Source organism: Populus alba, chromosome 1 (assembly GCF_005239225.2).
Source record: "Populus alba chromosome 1, ASM523922v2, whole genome shotgun sequence".
NCBI classification, from domain to species: Eukaryota; Viridiplantae; Streptophyta; class Magnoliopsida; order Malpighiales; family Salicaceae; genus Populus; species Populus alba.
In genome coordinates, this window is record NC_133284.1 from 19669406 (window position 1) to 19674844 (window position 5439).

At 39.1% G+C, this 5439-nt stretch overlaps 1 pseudogene; it reads left to right on the forward strand.

Moving 5' to 3' along the window:
* Positions 1-401: 401 nt before the first annotated feature.
* Positions 402-3032, forward strand: LOC118042608 (exocyst complex component EXO84C-like; annotated as a pseudogene).
* The last annotated feature ends 2407 nt before the right edge of the window (positions 3033-5439 follow it).

Consider the following 5439-nt stretch of genomic DNA (forward strand, 5'->3'; position numbering starts at 1 on the left):
AAATAACTCCATAAAAATAAAAAAAGAACAAATCATGAAACTCAAGGGTCAATAATCTAATGTCGAAGGCTAAAATTAAAGAAAAATCAATTTGTAAGAAAGAACCTAAGAAAAAACCGAACTTAAATCGAGTTAATATTCAAAATTAGTAACTTGAGTCATGAGATCGGGATTATCCTGTAGAAGGCAAACACAAAAAATAATGAAGCTAAATTGTGTTCAGGATAGTCTTACATACTCCTCAATGCTGGAATCACAAGGTCTAAAACTGTCAAAGTTGCTTTTGGTGCTCTTACGACCATACATTGAAGAAGTGTTAAGAGTTGAATTTTAGATGGGCCAGAAGGGCAGCTCTGGATGTGACAGAAATAGATGAGAGCTCGCTTTTGTCACCTCGATCTATGTCTCCATTATCTGCTTTTTCAACATTTTCAGACAGTGTGCTTGTTGATAGTGGAATGAAATTCATGGACATCATTGAAGTAAGCTGGCCCTCTTCTGTTATTCTGCGAATGAAAAATTCTGTATACCTTGTGTCCTAGTGCTTTATTTTACACATTTACTTCAAAGTTCAAACAAGCATCTTTAGACCTTGTGTCCTAGTGCTTGTGAATATCTCTGCACACATACATATGCATTTGAGCATGTATGTATGCGTGCATGACACTTGCTAGGTTCACAATGTTTCCTGTTTGAAGTGTACTTATTGATCTGGTAGTCTAGTAGTTTATGATGTTCTAATGATCGTTTCATTGATAGTGTTTGGTTCAAATAATTTGTACAGGATATATTGGCACAGCTAACACCCATGGCTGTCACGCATTTTGGAGCCAATGTATTAACAAGAATTTCACAGCTGTTTGATAAATACATGGATATGCTAATTAAATCCCTGCCAGGTCCCTCTGATGATGACAATCTCACAGAGTTGAAGGAGGTTATACACTTCAGAGCTAAGACTGATTCGGAGCAGCTTGCACTTTTGGGATTAGCATTTACTATTCTGGATGAGCTTTTACCACTTGCCATAATAAAAGTTTGGAGTCTAACAAATGAGAGCAAGGAACTGGAAAGTGAAAATATTGTGCCTAATGCGAGCATTACAGCAGAATTGAAGGAATGGAAGCGCAGCCTTCAGCATTCTTTTGACAAGCTTAGAGATCACTTCTGTCGGCAATATGTTTTGACTTTCATCTATTCATGACAAGGAAAAACACGATTAAATGCACTAATTTATTTAAGTGGGGAAGGGGCGGATTTGTATTGGGACTCTGATCCTCTTCCGTCATTGCCATTTCAGGTTACCTTCTTCTCCTACTGCTGATTTCCCCACTAAGTTCTGTTAATGCTACTCTTGGATGTGCATGTGCTTCCATTCTCAATTTCAGTATTTCTTGCAATCCTTGTATCTTCAGGAAACTTCATGAATTCCTCTCTTACTGTGATCACATCAACACTGACTTTTTTAGAATTGATATTCATAAATACTTAATAGAACTGAGATCTTTTTCTGAATTGCTCATTCGATAAACTGTCCTTATCTTTCGTGTCTTGATGAGGACTCAAACCCCAATTCTCTTTTGCACTTATGTGAGTGTTTTAGTGCTTTGTGATATATTGTCTTAATCTTTTTGGTTTTGCAAATAGTGTGTTAATGCTTTGATCTGACTGTATTTACTTGTTATTCAACTTAAAACATGCTCTCGAGAAACCTATTGTCAAGCCAAGGATCTTGGATCCGACCCCATTTCTCTCATTCAGCCACTATACAGAAATTGGGCTTAATATGTATTTTGCACCAGTATCCTTTTGGTACTGAAACTATGTTTTTCTGCAGGCATTATTTGCAAGGCTTCAGCAATTAGCAACTGTGGCTGGAGACGTGTTACTTGGGAAAGAGAAAATACAGAAAATTTTGCTTGCTAGGCTAACAGAGACTGTTGTGATGTGGCTGTCTGGTAGGAATTCTGGGATGTGTTTGAGGATGAATCAGTTCCACTTAAGCCACTTGGCTTGCAGCAGGTATTTTGTTGTGTCCTCTGAGAGGATGCCAGGGTGGGGGTGTTTATGTGTTTTTTTTTTTTTGTTTTCTAAAAGAAAAAATTGTTGTGTTGGTCGTAATACATTTACCTGCTCTTTCCAAGTTCTTAGAAAAATACTTTCTGCGAAGAATAATTTGTATTCGTTGCACTCTTCCAAGTTTGTCCATTAATAAATAATTTCTGTAAGGAATAATCTTCTTTTATATCACAAGTTAGAGTACAGGACTAATTGAGTATTGTGAAAATCAGAAGTTGAGAAGTTATTTGTTTGATTGAGAGTCAGCGACTTGGTCCCTCAACTGGGTAGATTTGCTTGCTTGTAATCTCTTCTTCTATTCTGTATTCATTAACAATCACTTGAATTTTTCTTACAGTTAATTCTTGACATGCACTTCACTGTTGAAATTGCTCGTTTTGCTGGCTATCCATCTCCACATGTGCATCAGATTGCTTCAGCCATAATTGCTCGAGCAATCAGGACTTTCTCAGCTTGAGGCATAGACCCACAAAGGTAGTCACATTTCATTTCCATGAAGTACTGCTGTTCTTAATGGCAACTGATTTTGCTAACTTTCTCCTGTGCAGTGCACTACCTGAGGATGAATGGTTCGTTGAAACTGCAAAGACAGCCATCAACAACTTTTGTTAGGAACGTCTGGGTCAGACGCTTCTGAGATTGACGAGGGCCATATTATATCATACACGACGAGATGGTTTCAGACTCCGACGAGACTGCTTCTTCCCTTTCGTCAATAGAATCATTCAAGTCTTTTGCTTCTGCAAACATGGGTGAACTAGATAGTCCCGTGTATTTCACTGATCCCGAGGGTTGAAGATTTTTCCATGACAGCAATCTCTGATCAAATTTTTGGATCTAAAGATTCAAATTGTGAGGCTTAGGACCATGCATGTCATAGGACGTAATGCTCACAAATGTTGTAGCAAAATATATTGCTGTAGTGTCTATTAATAATATTAGTTAAGAGGAGTTGAGAGGGAGGCTTAACCTATTGGTTAGTCAATTTTTTCTATATATATGTGTAGGGCAATATGCAATAGTAATGGTGAGATGACGATACAAGAGTATGACTACAATATTTTCTAAATAGTATGCCTACAATATTTTCTATATAGATACATTAATATGACCTCTCAAGCTGAGGGTAGAGGATCAACCTAAAGCTTGAACCGAAAAGTAGTAAACGAAGCAGTAAGAAGCAGCTTAGTAAAAACATCTGCAAGTTGATCGTGAGAGGGGATAAAACGAATTTGAATCTCTTTCTTCGTAACCCTATCTCGTACAAAATGATAGTCAATCTCAACATGTTTAGTGCGAGCATGAAAGATAGGGTTTGTAGATAAGTAAGTAGCACCTAGATTATCACACCAAAAGGTAGAAGCAGAGTTAGAGAGAATCTGTAGATCTCTCAATAGATACTGAAGCTAAATAACTTCAACAGTGTCATTAGCCTAGGCTTTATACCCGGCCTTGGTGGAGGAGTGAGCAACTGTGCGTTGCTTGCTAGATTTCCAAGAAATTGGTGTCTGACCAAAGAAAAGATAACCATTCGTAGACTTGCGATCATCGTTACTACCTGCCCAATCCGCATCTGTAAAGCCATAGAGAGCAAAGGAGGAACTGTGAGTGATATGTAAGCCATCGGTGGCCGTACCTCGTAGATAACGCATAATGCGTTTAATGGCACCCCAAAAAGAATCTGTAGGAGCATGCATAAACTGACAGACTCTATTAACAACAAAGCATATATCTGGTATCAACCGGTTTGCTATTGAAGAGCACCCATAATTTAACAAAACCATATAGGGTCAGAAATCAGGGGATCTGGTAGTATGGTGACTTTAAAGGTAGAGATAGGAGTATCAACCGGTTTGCAAGAAGTCATACCCGCTCGAGTGAGAATGTTAAGAATATATTTATGCTGGCATAGCATCAAACCCATAACAGTGGGTTGAACCTCAATGCCTAAAAAATAGTGAATGATTCCTAAGTCATGAAGCTTGAACTCTGAACTCAGTAACTGGATTAGACGATGAAGCATAGTAAAGTTGCTACCTATAAGCAGAATGCATCAACATAAACCAGAAGATAGAAAATATCAACACCAATAGACAAGATAAATAAGGAGGTGTTAACCTTGGAAGCAGTAAAGCCGATAGAAATTAGAAAATCAATCAGACAGGTGTACCATGCCTGTGGAGCCTGTTTTAAACCATATAAAGACTCATGCAACCGGCACACTTGAGAGGGAAGAATATAGTCAATAAAACCTAGAGGTTGTCTCATGTAGATCTCTTCGGCAAGAACACCATTGAGGAAGGCATTATGAATATTAAGTTGATGAATCTTCCAATTATGCGAGACCGCAATGGAGAAAACTAATCTAATTGTCGGATGCTTAACAACTGGACTAAAGGTTTCAGAATAATCAATGCCTTCTTGTTGAGTAAAACCTCGAGCCACCAAATATGCCTTATACCATTCAACATTACCATCCACACGGCGTTTTATCTTGTACACCCATTAGCAACTAATAACATTCATCGAAGGATGAAAAGGAACCAAGGACCATGTGTTATTAGAGTGTAAGGCCTGAATTTCATCACGCATAGCACCATGACATGCCTCATACCTGTCTGCATCAAAGAATGTAAGGGGCTCATAAGTAGGAGAAGATAGTAGCCGACAATTGGGTATAACAAAGGCTGCTCTAGATGCTGCTAAAAAAGCAATCTTCGGTAACCGTGGACAAAGAACCATCATATGCTGACGAGCAGTATACTGAGGGGCAAGAGGATCTGAAATGGGGAGCTGTTGAAAAGGATAAGAGGAGATATCAACAAAAAATTGCAGACCTGCAGGAGAAGCAAAGGAAGGATCAGAGCTCACAGCAGCTAAGGTAGGAGAGCTTGCTGCAAAATCAGAGGTGGTGGCAGTGATAAACCTGGAAATATGCGACTGTGAAGGAGGTGAACCTGTTCCTGTATAATGATCATTAGAAAAACATGCAGATTGTGACATAGGGGTAGGGCTGGGTGGCGGTGGTATGGTGGCAGATAAGGGTGGGGGATGATGGGGTTGTTTAGGTGGTGCTGGAGGTGTGGTAGAGCTGCTGGGTGAGGTGTTTGGTGGGTTAGCCAGGAGAAAATTATGGGGGGTGATCAAGGTGAGCAAGTGTGTGGGCTGTGAGGAAGTGGTTAGGGGTCGTGCTAGCAGTTCAGAATCTGTAAAAGGAAACACATTTTCATGAAAACAAACATGATGGAAGATATATATACGTTGAGAGGCGAAATCAAGACAATGATAACCAAGATGCGAGGAACTATAACTTAAGAACACACAAGGAGAGAAACGAAAATCCTACCTATGAGCATGATA